The 15199-nt window shown below is 39.4% G+C and overlaps 1 protein-coding gene across 3 annotated transcripts in view; it reads right to left on the bottom strand.

Annotated features, from left to right (window-relative positions):
* The window catches only part of LOC137571009 (potassium channel subfamily K member 2), a 214511-nt gene that overhangs the window by 51131 nt on the left and 148181 nt on the right, over nucleotides 1-15199 (bottom strand). The window lies entirely within an intron of this gene.

Below are 15199 nucleotides of genomic sequence, written 5' to 3'. Positions count from 1 at the left end.
AGATATATATATTGCGTATATATATATATATATATATATATATATATATATATATATATATATATTGCGTATATATATATATATATATATATATACAATATATATATTGTATATATATATATATATATATATATATATATATATATATATATATAGTTAACCACAGTCTGGCATGATGTATAATTAAAAACGTATCTATCAACTCATTATTGGCTATATAGTTGTCCTAACTGCCTATAGGCTAGTTTCACAGTGGGCCGTTAAAGTCCCACGTTACAGCAGCCAGTAACGCAACCTACCTCACAGCACTGTAAAATCAATTGTGCTGTTCACAGTGCACACGTTGCGTTAGGGTATAACGCTGCACGTTAAATGAAAGTGCAGCATGCTGTACGTTATACCCCTATGGAGCTGTGTTAGAATGTTTGCACATGCTCAGTGACTAGCCACATGGCTAATTAATATTCACTGCACTGTGGTGACTCTTGGTGGGACTCGTAGTATTGTCCGCATCATGAACGAATCATTCATTTGATCCGGATCTTTTTTGTGAGTCGAATTATCCGGATCATCACAATGAAAGATTTGATTCACAGTGGATGTCTGTCTGGAAGAAACAGGAACATACAGAATGTTCAGTGCAAGGAAGTCCTGTCCTGCTAGTCATTTCACCCCCAGTCTGCTTCCCTAGTAAAATGATTCAAATGATTCGGTTCAAAGATACGGATCATTTCAATGATCTGATTCGAATGATCCGAATCCTTAAAAAGATCCGGACCTCCCATCACTATCCTGGAGCGGCTGCTTTGAGAGCCGCATAACGCAGCTCAATCTGACGTCCAACTTCAACACCACCATGCGTTGCGTTAGGGGCAAGTTATGTGACCTTAACGCCCCCCTAAAATGCAACGTCTTGCTGTGAAAGTAGCCTTAACCCAAAGTAATGTCATCTGTGTGAAAATAAGGGCTTCCCTTGTAGTCACATTCAGGTAGTACTGGAGGATGCCATCTTGTCTTATAATATAATATCCAGTTTAATCAATAGAACATTAATATTTTTCAGACCATCTAGCTTTGTACACAGAGGCCCATATGAACATGAACTTTTTCACCTAAGAGATATTTTTTCATATTGCATTTGAAATAATTTTTGAACTCTTTGAAATTGAAAAAGTACCAAAAAGTAGATGAAAAAAAAACTATCAAAATTATTTTGAGTATTTTATTGCTTATTGGTGGTTTATAAAGCTTTTTATTCACAAGTTGTGCCAACATCACCTAGCAGAAAACGCAAGCGTAAAAGTTAATTACATATGGGTCACCAGCTCTCTCAAGCGTCGCCAATCGTCACCAGCATCACCAACTTTGGCAGTCTGAAGAGCTCAGGGCTACACATTGATCGACAAGTTTCCCAAGAGAAAGTGAAAGTAAATGTATTAACTCCTTTAGGCGCAATTGTTTGTTCTGTTAGGGCTTATATAGTAGTGCAGCTGATATGCTTTCAAGCACCAGAGCCCTGTTTGAAATTGAGAATCTTGGCAAATTGCTGGCTGTTGGGCATCAGGGCATGACACAGGAAAATAGAAACTAAGAGAGAGCAAGATGTTTCAAAACACATTAGTAGTGTTGATGTGTTAAAAATTGGTCATCAGAAGGATTTGGATTTCACCTTGAATCTTATACACATGGACCATGGCAGGGTGTATTAACTCACCCTTGTTGCTACCTCTGGCCTCCATGTTGCATTCAAGTTCTCTGATATTTCCCTGCATATGGTCACAACCCATAAATCCATACCCCACTTGAGTATAATTATATTTGAGCGGAGGCATGGTTCTGGGGATGGAACTATGTCCTTGCCTGGTGAGTGGGTGGAACTGTGGCCATGGATGGTCACTTCCTGTACTTCGATACCTGAAGGTTTACGTAATGTGTGTGTATATATATATATATATATATATATATACATACATACATACACACAGTTGTTTTCACTCATAGTTAGTGGCTGGCTGAGGCCATTTATTGTCAAACAACTGTGTTTACTCTTTTTAAATCATAAACACTACACAAACTTCCCTAAATGACCCTGATCAAGAGTTTACATACCCTAGTGACTTGACATAAATTAATTTTAATGGGTATTAAAGGTCGCCATCTTCGCCTGTGATCCGTTTGCTTATTGGTGTGTGTGTGTGTGTGTGTGTGTGTGTGTGTGTGTGTGTGTGTGTGTGTGTGCGTGCGTGCGTGCGTGCGTGTATAAAAGGTCACTGAGTTTCTGGATTCCTGACAGACCCTTCCATCTTTCATCTAGTGCTGCACTTATGTATTTTTAATTCTAAGTCATGGGGAAAGCAAAAGAAATGGCAAAGGATCTGTGGGAAGAGTTGAACTCTAGACAACTGGAAAGGGATATAACAAAATATCCAAGGAATTGAGAATGCCAATCAGCAGTGTTCAAACTCTAATTAAGAAGTGGAAAATTATGTGTTCTGCTGAAACTAAACCAAACCCAAAAACACACAGATAAATTAATTGGCTTCCTCCTAAATTGGTCCTAGACTACGATACATACGCTACACACAACTGTTCCGATTTTGAGAGTTCATCCCTATAATTGCACCAGAATGGCGCTCATGGGCAGCAGACGGGATGCTGAATTGCCCCTCAAGTGCGCAGTTCAGCTGTCCGGCTGAAAGAGGCTTCAAGCTGGCCAAACACTAACATTATTTTTCTTTTTTGTTTTAAGTCTTTTAAATTCAACACATTTTTGGATTGATTGATTGTATTGTATTGTTTGAAAGCCAAACAAAAAGTGTCAACAATTTTAGGAAACTTTATTTTTCTTGATTGAAAAAAAAACACTACATTTTTCTGTACAATTAATCATTTTTATTGGCATAAATAAAAAAATTAACAGCTTGGTTCGTTTGTGTAAAATATGAAGCAACACACATCCACACACACATACAGTACACACACACACATTGACACACTGAATGGAGTCTTTGAGGAGGATAGACCTAAAATGTAACTTTTAATTGATAATCTCTGAAAAGTAGGTAGGGACAGACAACAATTATAGTGACACACAATGCATTACCTAACTAGCATCAAAGAGGAACCCTATAGGAGATTTGTATCAGGATTGTACTAAACTAGAAGTGAACCCTCCCTTTGCTCATGCTAAAAAATTATAACCCTCAACCAAAGAAAACTCTACGTGTTTCACCTTTTAAAGAGAATCTGTATTGTTAAAATCGCACAAAAGTAAACATACCAGTGCGTTAGGGGACATCTCCTATTACAGTCTGGCACAATTTCGCCACTCCTCGCCGCATTAAAAGTGGTTAAAAACAGTTTTAAAAAGTTTGTTTATAAACAAACAAAATGGCCACGAAAACAGGAAGTAGGTTGATGTACAGTATGTCCACACATAGAAAATACATCCATACACAATAGGGCTGTGAACAGCCTTCCTTTTTAATCTCAAGAGATCATTTGTGTGTTTCTTTCCCCCTGCAGCTATCTTCCACTGAAGTGTCAGGCTATTTCTTCCTGCAGAGTGCAGACAGCTGTGCCTGTATGTAATTCCTCAGTATGTGAAAGCCCAGCCAGCTCAGAGGAGGATCTATCCAGCTTGTAAAAGATAAGAGAGCAGAGAGAAGCTGCACTAATCTAAATAACACACAGGCAGTGTGCATAGAGGGGCCTGGAGGGGGGAGATGCATCACAGAACCACAACACTGAAGAACTTAGCAGCCTTCCAGACACAGGCCGACAAGTCTGACAGGAGAGAGATAAGTTGATTTATTACAGAGATGGTGATAGCAGAAAGTGCTGCAGTAAGCCAAAACACATTAGAAAAGATTTTGGAACTTGTAGGATGGAAGAAAACCGGATGAAATTTTTGTTACGGAGTCTCTTTAAATTGAGGCTTTGTCGGGGGTGAGAAGTAAAGTGCTATAGTGCAGAATGAGAGTGCATCACAAACAAGGTAGCATAATTATATGCAAAAGTCACAGCATAATAGCAAATAATGTGGCTGCATCTTTAGCAGTTATGCTGCTATTGTGCTGTGACATTTGTATAAAATGATGCTACATTGTATGTGATGCACTCTCAGTCTGCACTATAGCACTTTATTTCTCACCCCTGATGAAGCCTCTATTTCGGAGTTTAAACATGTAAGGTTTTCTCTGGTTGAGGGTTATAATTATTTAGCATGAGAAAAGGAGGGTTCAGTTCTAGTTTAGTACAACCCTGAGGCAAATCCAGTATAGGGCTCCTCTTCGATGCTGGTTAGGAAGTACATTGTGTGTCACTATAACTGTTGTCTGTCCCTCAGAGGCATAACTAGACTTAATAGGGTTCCCCTGCAAAAATGATAGCTTGGGGCCCAGTTAGTCCCCAAACCCAATGGGGGACATGTGATCGGGAGCCAGCGAATGGCAACAGAGAGTGTTCTGCTGTTAACCTCCTGAGCGTTACGCCACTCAGGAGGTTTTGTTACTTTTTGCCCGATCGTTTAATATTTGTGCCAAACAAGTGTAAACCCTCTAGCTAGCGCTAGGCTAGCTAGAAGAAGTGTCTGGCACCCTCCGATCGCTGCCGCTCCCCCGTTTATACATTGCCAAGCCTGGATCCAGCGATCGGCGCAGCCTCCCCAGACAGCTCCGGTCTTCACTATGGGGAGGATTGCACATGTGGAGGATTGCGACGTCATGACGTCATGCGCAAACCCGATCCTCCCCATAGAGAGACCGGAGCTGTGCCAGGAGGCTGCGCGATCGCTGGATCCAGGGGGGGTAACGTATAATCGGGGGGATCGGAGGGGATCGCAGGGGAGCGCCGGGTGCCCGCACTTTTCCTAGCTAGCCTAGAGCTAGCTAGAGTGTTTACACTCATTTGGCACAAATATTTAATTATGGGGGACTCCTGGGGCCACAGAGCGGTATGCCTGACACAATGCCGGGCATACCGCTAAGGAGGTTAAGCAGCATCTGGAAGCAGGAATAAATTACACACTCTCCTGCACGGTTTTTGTGAGTGGACATGGAGGTTTTTTTGTTAATTGGCTGGACTTGTGGTTGGGGAGAGGGAGGAGGAAAAGCCTCTGGACCCCCCTGCGATGGCAGGGGTCACAGGGGTGATTGCTTTGCCCCTGCTGTCCCTGCTTACTTTTTTAGAGATTTTCAATTACATTTTTCTATCCAGTGTGTTTAGTTAAATTCAGGTTACTGAGTTTTTGATTTGTGTATGGCCAACTTTAGAGTCTTGTGTAACATTCCCTTAAGACTTGGAACTGCAGCAACTGACAGAAGCTGTGTGCAGAGGAGCAATGGCTGTTAAAAGTCTGGACAGATGGGAAGAAAATCAAGTGAAGAGGGCAATCCCTATCCCTGTCAGCCAACCTGCAACAGATGTAGAGCAAATAAAAAAGTGGCACTTCTGAGCATATTTTTACACAAAAATGAAAAGACACCAGAGGTCAAATGAATATGGAGGCTGCCATATTTATTTCCTAATGGAAGTTGCCCGGCTGGACCTCCACCCCCTGGTCCTGTGTCTCTAATAATTTTAGCCATACACCTTGAACAAGCATGCAGATCGGGTGTTCTGACTGAAGTCTGACTAGATTAGCCACATGCTTGTTTCGGGGTAATGACTTAGACACTACTGCAGCCAGAAGATCAACAGGACTGCCTGACAACTGGTATGGTTTAAAAGGAAATAAAAATGGCAGCCTCCATATCACTCTCACCTTGGGTTCACTGATAAATATATAAATAAATAAATACAGGTAAAAATCCAAAATATTGCTTGCTAAATGACTTGGCATGTATGGAGTTGATACAGATGAAATTATTTCTCAGAAAACAGTTGTACTTTTGTTGTAGCTGGATCATTAACTACTTAGAAATATACTGCATAAAAAAGAGAAATATCCTGCACTGCTACTATATATGCTTATGTCCTTATTTAGTAATGCAATCCAGGGCAGCTTTCCTACTGGGTGGTACCATACGGGCTGTAAAAAAGTGGAAAAATGGGAGAAAGAACTTCAATAGTGCATTAATCTTCTTTATTAGAAAATCGGACAATTAAAGCAGTATAAAACCCTGACATAATATTCAATAAAAACATTTTTATATGCCATACGGCTAGCATATAAGTATTATTATTCATTTAGAAATTATACGTTCCTAAAGTACACTTATTTTACTCTGAAAGCTGATTTTGCATTTTATTTATAACTGCTTTATTCATCCTCTAACTTAATCAGAAAGCATCAGAAAGCATTTATGCTTGTCTGACTTTGTTCAGGGGACCCGACAGTGTGAGAGAAGGCTTTGTTTACATTTCTCACTTGATACAATTAAACACAAGATAACATTATGTAAAGTTCGGAAGCGGCCAGCTCTGCTGGCAGGGAAGTTTCTAAAGCCTGTGTTAACCCTTTGAATGCAGTTCTAGTAGAAAAAAAATGCTGGTTGTATATAATATGCTGTAAATAATCTATTAGAGCAAAGTAGAAATGCTGGGTTTCATTAAGTGCTTTGAGGAGCACTTACATTCAAGCTAAAACAAAATCCAGGTAGGAGGCCGCCCATATGCCAAATCTTCATCCTTCTGGCCAGGACCTTGGATTGCCATTGTGACTCTCCGGTAAGAGCTTCAGAAGGTGTGGGAGATGCAAGGGGCGTGTCCTCTACCTTGTCAGGGATGGTCACTACCGGTTTAGGCATTGCCATGCCTTCTTCCAAGGAGGAGGGCACGCCCATTGCATCTCCCACACCTCCTACAGCTCTTACTGGAGAGTCACCATCCGGATCCAAGGTCCTGGCCAGAACTTCGGACGGAGATGCGGCATGTGGTCGACCTCCTACATGGATTTTGCTACAGCTTGAATGTAAGTGCATCTTAATTGGGTGATTTCCTAATAAAGAAGATAAATGCACTACTGGGGTGCTTTCTCCCTTTTTCCACTTCTTTACTTAGAAGTATAATCAGACAAGTGATTACTTTTTAAAGGAAAACACTTTTCATTTTCACATTCTGAAAAAAAGGGGAAAAAGTGTTTCCTGACACCTTTTTGCAAAGTCCCCAAATAGCCATGTTGCTAAATAAGCTATTCTGAACAGTGATGATCACCGGATAAAATCCGAATAGGTTTTATTCGAATTTCATCCAGGTAATTAAAGCACCTGTGCGGGTGGGCAAGGGGAGGGGGGTTAATCTTACCCATCAGACGTCTTCTTTGATCCGTCCCTTGACGCCTCCCAGGATACGTTCCAAGCACATCACATGACTACAAACACTTCCTCCTTCAACCCGGAATTTGTAATCACGTGACTGCGGCCTGGAAGGCATACTGGGAGGCGTCGAGAGATGGATCAAAAAAGCCGTCTGGTGGGTAAGATTAACCCCCCCCCCCCCCCCCTTGCCCACCCTCATAGGTGATTTAATTAGCAGGATGAAATCTGAATAAACCTATTCAGATTTCATTCGAATACGTTTTTTTGAGCATCCCTTATTCTGCAGCATTATAGTATGAAGATACTCAACCGGCTTGGTGTACCTGTCTAAGAGTGGAGGCTGGACAATGGCGAGAAGATGCCGCAGTACGAGTATGCTCTGGAAACCCTAATTCTGCGCTCATGGATGCAATGGGCTTCAATACACTTCCATTGCGTGGGAAGGGACGGGACCATCGGTCAATTGTCTTGTGTGACGCCATTATCACCTACAAGAACAGAAAAAAGGATAGCTGTCACACGTTTGTCTCTCAAGTTCGAAAAAAACAAATTTAAAAGACAACAAACTCTTGACAATTAAGTATGTACAAAAAAAAAATGGTGTCAGGCCAATGGTCATTCAGCCTTACATAAAAAGTTTAGGCAAAAGTAAAGAAGATCGTTTTACTCTTTGGGAGGGAAATTTGGTTTAATTACTACATTTTAGGCTCTGAACATGTGGTATGCATTCCTCAGGAGGTGCTTCCGGAGAGTTTAGGAGCTACTTGGACTTGATACATTTATTTAAGGACTAGCGGAAGACCCGGCGTTGCCCAGGTATGTATTAGGTTGTTGTTGGCTCCAGCCACTTTTTCTAACCTTGAGACTCAATGACCAAGTTTGTGAGTTTTTGGTTTGGCATCAATAATTTAAATCTTCAAAACAAATCTGATTGGCTTGTGTGGCTCCGTCCCTTTAGTGAGTTTGAGCCCCAAGCACCCAATGACTGATTGTACCAGGCTTCATGCCTCTGGCATTAACAGTGTAAGAATGGCAGCAGTTTAAATATTCCCCTTGTAAATTAATAGGTGAATTTTGATTGGCTGTTGTAGGCTCCACCCACTTTCCAGAATATTAAAGCAGACCTGAACTCAGAACTTCCTCTCTGTTCTAAAAGATACACAACAGCATAATAACCTTTAAACAAAAAAAGTGTCTTTGTTACAGCTGATACAAATCCTGCAATAGATCTGCACAGTTTCTACTTCCTGATTCATGGAAGCAGACACATTGTGAACAGCTTGTGCTTTCAAATGAGCTTATCTGCCATCTCTGCCATGGCAGTCATGTGACACAGGGGAGAGATCAGATTATAACTTGTGATTAGACACAAATGAGGGGGAAATAAACAGGCTAAACTCTCTAAATACTTACAGGGAGCATTTCTCTATGTATTCCTTCTGTCCTGTGTAAGAGTTCAAGTCCACTTTAATCAGCCACCCAATAACCAACTGTGCCAAGTTTGAAAACCCTGCGATTATATTACATATATATTTCTCTACTAAAAAATGTGTTTGACTCTAAACTTCATTCCCATCCTTTAAATTGATATATTACTAATTTTAAAATGTTAATATGAAGGAAAATGAACCGGGATAGAAAGGACCAGTGTGGTTTTAATTATAAAAAAAATATTTTTCTTATGAAATCTTTATGGTATGGGTGACTAGGGGTGTGATGAGGGCGTGCTCAGGGGTGTGGAAGGGGCGTGGCTTAAGTGTCCCTGTTTCTCATCTCAAAAAGTTAGGAGGTATGCAAATGGGCCCCCCAGCCTGCATGCCCTCCTAATAATTTGTAGCTGGGGCCGCCATTCGTCATTGAAAGAACAAACTGGGACTAGGAGGAGAAGAAGTCCTTGCTCAATACAGCCTGTATACAAGTTTAGCTCTGTAAAGATTGATGAGTAGGGATGCTCATTCAGATTCCGTGGACTTGAAGTTTCCGCATTTCTGATCGTAATACGGAAATTGAATTCCCCGTAAATCAGTTTTATTGCTACTTGGTCATTTTAGCCCAATTACAGAACTCAGAAGCATTGGGCCAATCAGAGAACGCAGGCACAAAACTCGGATTACCGTGGTCATTTTAGACCAATCACCAGATTCCGTTTTTCCGATTTTTAAATTTTTTTTTGTATTTTTTTTGCATTCTTTAATGCAAAAAAATTACAAGCAAAATACTCCTCATAAATTGGAACATCGGAAATGGGAAAAAACGAACATTGGAAAAATGGAAATTGGAAAAAATGGAAATCGGCATTGGTGGAAATCAGAATTTCCGCGGAATCAGAGATGGGCATTTCTGACCATCCCGATTGATGAGCTCAAATTTTGCATAAAAGTACATTTGCTGCAAAATTCACAATTACAATGCAAAATTGTAATGCGAAACTATCGCAAAATTGATTTAGGAGATACACAGAATTAGGATGTATAATTTCGCAATGATTTGTAATTTTGCAAAAATAGTAATTTATTGAACAAGATGCACATTATCACTAAAAATGAGAACTTTTTTTGAAAATGTTTTTTGTCCACGCTCACTGTCTTCAATGCATTTGGTGAAAATGTGTTTTTACATACAGGTAAAACTCAAAACAATTGAATATCCTGCAAAAGTCCATTTATTTCAGCCATTCAACTTAAAAGATGAAACTTATATATGGAATAGGAGCCCTTTACAGGTGTTTTGGATGAATTAGCTGATTAGAGTCTGACATTTGGAGCCGAGAATATTAAACATTTTCACAATATTCTAATGGTCTGATATTTTGATTTTGGGATTCTTATAAGCTGTAACCATCAAAATTATAGCAAATAAAGGCTTAAAATGTATTGCTTTGCATGCCATGAGTCTATTTCATATATGACTTTCACGTTTTAAGTTGAAATACTGAAACAAATGGGCATTTGCATGATATTCTACTTTTTTGAGTTTCACCTGATCATGTCTAGAAAATATGTTTTCTCATGCCCATATATTCTTTCTAAATATTCTCATCTGTGCAAAAATATGACTTTTTTCACAAAAATGTAGTGCAAAAACAAAAACAGCTACATTCACTCATCTATACTCATACTCCATACTCATCCATAGACACCTAGCACACTTACTGTGAACATACTTTCACAAGTTAAAGAGAATCTGTATTGTTAAAATCGCACAAAAGTAAACATACCAGTGCGTTAGGGGACATTCTCCTATTCCCCTCTGGCATAATTTCGCCGCTCCCCGCCGCATTAAAAGTAGTCAAAAACAGTTTTTAAAAGTTTGTTTATAAACAAACAAAATGGCCACCAAAACACGAAGTAGGTTGATGTACAGTATGTCCACACATAGAAAATACATCCATACACAAGCAGGCTGTATACAGCCTTCCTTTTGAATCTCAAGAGATCATTTGTGTGTTTACCTTCTTCCCCCTGCAGCTCTCATGCACTGAATACTAGTGACAGGCTGATCGTTTCTTCCTGCAGACAGCTCTGCCCTGTCTGTAATTCCTCAGTATGTGTCAGCCAGCTCCTTTCAGAGCCTAACAGAGGAGGATTTTTATCCTGCTCTCTTCTCTCACTGATAAGAGAGCAGAGACACTGCTGGCTTATGTAAATAACACACACACACACGGGAGTGTGCATAGAGGGGCCTGGAGGGGGGCGTGCATATCAGATCAGCACGGAAGAGTTGGCAGCCTTCCAGACACAGGGCGACAAGTCCGACAGGGGTAAGATACATTGATTTATTACAGAGACTGTGATAGTAGAAAGTGCTGCAGTAAGCCAGAGCACATTAGAATAGGTTTAGGAACTTGTAGGATGGTAGAAAAAAGGATGACATTTTTGTTACAGAGTCTCTTTAACGAAAATAAACTTATGGATTCCAGGAACGTAATTTTGTGAAAATTATGTAAAATCAAGATTACCTATGACCTTGTAATTACATTGAGAAGCATAACCGTGAAAATTCTTCAAACACTTACAAAAGTGAAATTACATAATGATCAATGCTAGCTATACATTTATATTCTTTTTAGTTTGACTTCCTAGAGAATGATTGACCCAGAACAGACTCTTGGGATGGGAGCTTTGACTTCTCTAGTGTCATGCTTGTTCTGCATCAGTAACTCACTGGGTATAAAAGCCCGGTTTAAGATGACAGGCCACAAATGTGAATTCAAACCCAGTTCATCAATGGCAGTTCTTCTATTTTTATTCTTGCAGGTCCTGCACTAATGGCCTATTAAATGTTCTGCATAATACAATTGTAAGTAAATACTAAGGGCCCGTTCAGATCAGAAATGCGGATGGCCATGCGTGCGGAACGCGTGCGGACCGCAACGCGTACGAACGCATGGCCATCCGCGTTTGTGTGCGTTGCGGGCTGATCCCATCACTGAAAAGTGAATGGGACAGCCACGCGTTTTTGCAAAATCTGCGTGCAGCATGCGTTCCCAAAGAAACTCAAACATAATAAGAGGCACACTAGATAAATAAAATCATTTTTTTTTACAAAAAGTGGGAAAAAAACTTCTGATATAATGAATTGTATGCGTAGTACAGATATTGAATAGAACATTAGCAGCAGAAAATAGTTTCATTTTTATTTTCAGTTATATAGCTCTCTTTTTTTAAATAACATTGTATGATACTGTCACAGTTGCAGTTTTAAAACTGCAACTGTCTTTTAAGCTATAAAACAAAGCAGAAATAATGGCCCTTTGTACTTTCCTGCAGTAAAACCTTATCTCAAGCTGTCTCTCATTGTTTCTTGGCTGTTTATGTGCTTCAAAAACAGGACTATATTAGACCCAAGTTAGGTTGAATAGCTCAGAGAAGCTCTTTTGCACAGATAACTACTGAAGGTTTTTTAACTCTTCCTGTACTGGAAAACAATATGAGACTCTCTTCTTTGCTACTAATTTTCTATTTCTTAGCTGTACTACTCACACAATTAATTATCTCATAAGTTTATTTTCGTTTCAGGCTTAATTTAAATGACTACTATCATGAAAACATTTTTAAAAAAAATTAAATTTACATTTAAAGTATACAATATGTTCACATACATATAAGATGTATATTTGTCCCAGAGTAAAAGGCACTAAAAGTTACTTTTTTCCTATGTTGCTGTCACTCACAGTAGCTTGCAAAAATCCTTTTTTCAGTATTTTCTTCTTTTTTTAGTCTTTACAAAATAATTACCTGGACAGCATCTACTGTATGCAAAGATGCCAGCTGGCACCCTTCATTCCCACACTATTTTGGCATTTTGGGCTGCTCAGTAAGTCTTTTTGAAAATAAAGACATACTGAGAATCCCACATGAGGAGATGGACTAGTCTAAAACCTGTGAGATTCTTACTACCTACTGTAAGTGACAGTAATATAGGAAAAAACTAATTATAGTGTATTTTACTCTGGGACAAATGTACATGTTATACAAATGCATACATACAGCGTTTAGATTTTTCATGACAGACAGCGGTCCTTTAAAGAGAAACTTTAGAAAAAAGGGAAAAAAAATCTATACATTGAAAAATGAGAAGTTAAAAAATAGAAGAGAGATCAAGAAACGATTGATAGTCGCCATGTCATTTGTTCATGTTGTTTGATCCACAATCAGCCTGCATGTCATCATCTTTACTACTGGCAGACATAAAAAAAACTAAACAGGACCAACTGCCCTTATCTTTAGCCACACCCACTAACAATGCCATAGGCTAAAAGGTTAATTTTTTAAAAATACTGTATGCACAGAGGGAGATACTGGTTTATTGGCAATTGGAAAAATGCTGATATTTATCACAATGCAATGAGGTTCCCAGATAGGAAACTGTCATGACCTAGGTCCTGACATCACACTGTGGGAGGGGTTTCACCGCAATATCAGCCATACAGACTCCGATAATAATGTATTTGAGAAAAGGTAAATACTTCTCATGGGAAAGGGGTATTAACTACTGATTGGGAGGAAGTTCAATTCTTGGTTACAGTTCCTCTTCAAATGTTGTCTTTCATCAAGTCTTAACTCTTTTGTAGGGTATTCAACCCAAATTTTTAGAACTATGTTAATTTAGCTATCTCTGTTGTCTATTACTCAGTTATAGACATCATGTTCTTCTTCTACTGATCATTTAAGTATTTGTATTCCAAGACATGATTAATCAGCTTAATTCTGTTCTGCTTTATATGATTCAGGCTGTTTAATAACCTGTTAGTCATTTTACTTGAAATTCAATATAAAGATTTGGTGTAAAGAGACAAGGTAAGCATAAACTTACCTTTTGATAGGTGACCGTGTCACCTATGACAAATAAATCAAAGAATAATGACTAATAAATCAAAGATCTTGTCTCTGGGTACATCAAGAAAACATTTGATCCGTAGGTACTCTGTGTCATCTGTAGGAAAGTAAGTTTGTACATACATCTCTTTTATTTATCCGAGGCACTAGTTGTTATTTTTAAATTTTGGTGACTGCCCAGAAGTCAGTGTTTTGTATTTTGTGTGTTTTTTTAATAACTATTTTAATTATGTTCCAATAAAGAGGCATGGTTATTTTGTTAAAGAGAAACTCTGATGAAAATAATGTAATAAAAAAGTGCTTCATTTTTACAATAATTATGTATAAATGATTTAGTCAGTGTTTGCCCATTGTAAAATCTTTTCTCTCCCTGATTTACATTCTGACATTTATTACATGGTGACATTTTTACTGCTGGCAGGTGATGTAGCTGCTGCATGCTTTTTTGGCAGTTGGAAACAGCTGTAAATAGCTATTTCCCACAATGCAACAAGGTTCACAGACAGGAAACTGCCAGGAGTACCACGGTACTCAGAATTTCTTGTGGTAGGGGTTTCACCACAATATCAGTCATACAACGCCCCCTGATGGTCTGTTTGTGAAAAGGAATAGATTTCCCATGTAAAAGGGGGTATCAGCTACTGATTGGGATAAAGTTCAATTCTTGGTCAGAGTTTCTCTTTAAACTGGACCTGAACTCATGCACAGGACACAAGGAACAGAAAAAATTGCACCCTGTATGTTTTTAGAGAGAAGAGCCTGTCTAACTCCCCCTATCTGTAAGTACAATGGGATTTATCATTTAGATTTATATCGGCTTCACCTGGTGCCCATTTTTCCTCGCACCCCTATTTCATGCACGTGACAGCAGACATCTGTATTTAAAGCAAACTTGTTTTTTTTTCCCCTTATTTAACAGTTTATTTCCCGCTGAACCACGGCACCCTTCTTATCTCTCAAACCCACTGAGAAGCGCTGAACAGGAAGACGCAGAGCTGTTCTCTGCCTCATATACCTCAATTGTGGCTATCCCCGCCCTTTCCTTTCCATAACACCGCCCACTCTGTCTGCACTCCTGAGGCTGTGACAGCATCACAGCACTACAGGATGCAGTGCACAGAAGTTGCTGCTGTGGGATAGCAGGGTGTTATATGTATTTTGCAATTAGAGGTAAGGGTACAATGGTTAATTTGCATATATTCAGCAGTGGTGCTCTGGGAGACATCTCAAGCTCACTTCAACCTGAATTATCGCAAATTCTTTCTGTTTTAAGAAAGCAAACTTTTGTTTTTCTTAGCATTTTAGTAAGGGCCTAAGGGGGCTTTTAGGACCATTGTAGCCCCTCACACACTCCAATGAGCTCTGGTTCACCATGAGCTTGCTGGTTAGTCTGTACCTCTCGGTGTTACAAGCCCTACTCCATAGAGCCAAATTAATCCATGCCATGCACTGATGAGGATCAAACAATCTGAAACAGTCTGTATGCATGTTGGATTATTATGGCTCTGTACAAATTAACAAGCTGACACATCATTGCATTCCAGCGGTTCTGGAGGTGTGTTTAGCTTCTAAGGGACAACAATGGTTAATTTGCATATATTC

This window comes from Hyperolius riggenbachi, chromosome 4 (assembly GCF_040937935.1).
Source record: "Hyperolius riggenbachi isolate aHypRig1 chromosome 4, aHypRig1.pri, whole genome shotgun sequence".
In the NCBI taxonomy this organism is placed as follows: Eukaryota; Metazoa; Chordata; class Amphibia; order Anura; family Hyperoliidae; genus Hyperolius; species Hyperolius riggenbachi.
The sequence above is the reverse complement of the archived record's forward strand: the minus strand, read 5'-3'. Positions and strand labels throughout refer to the sequence as shown.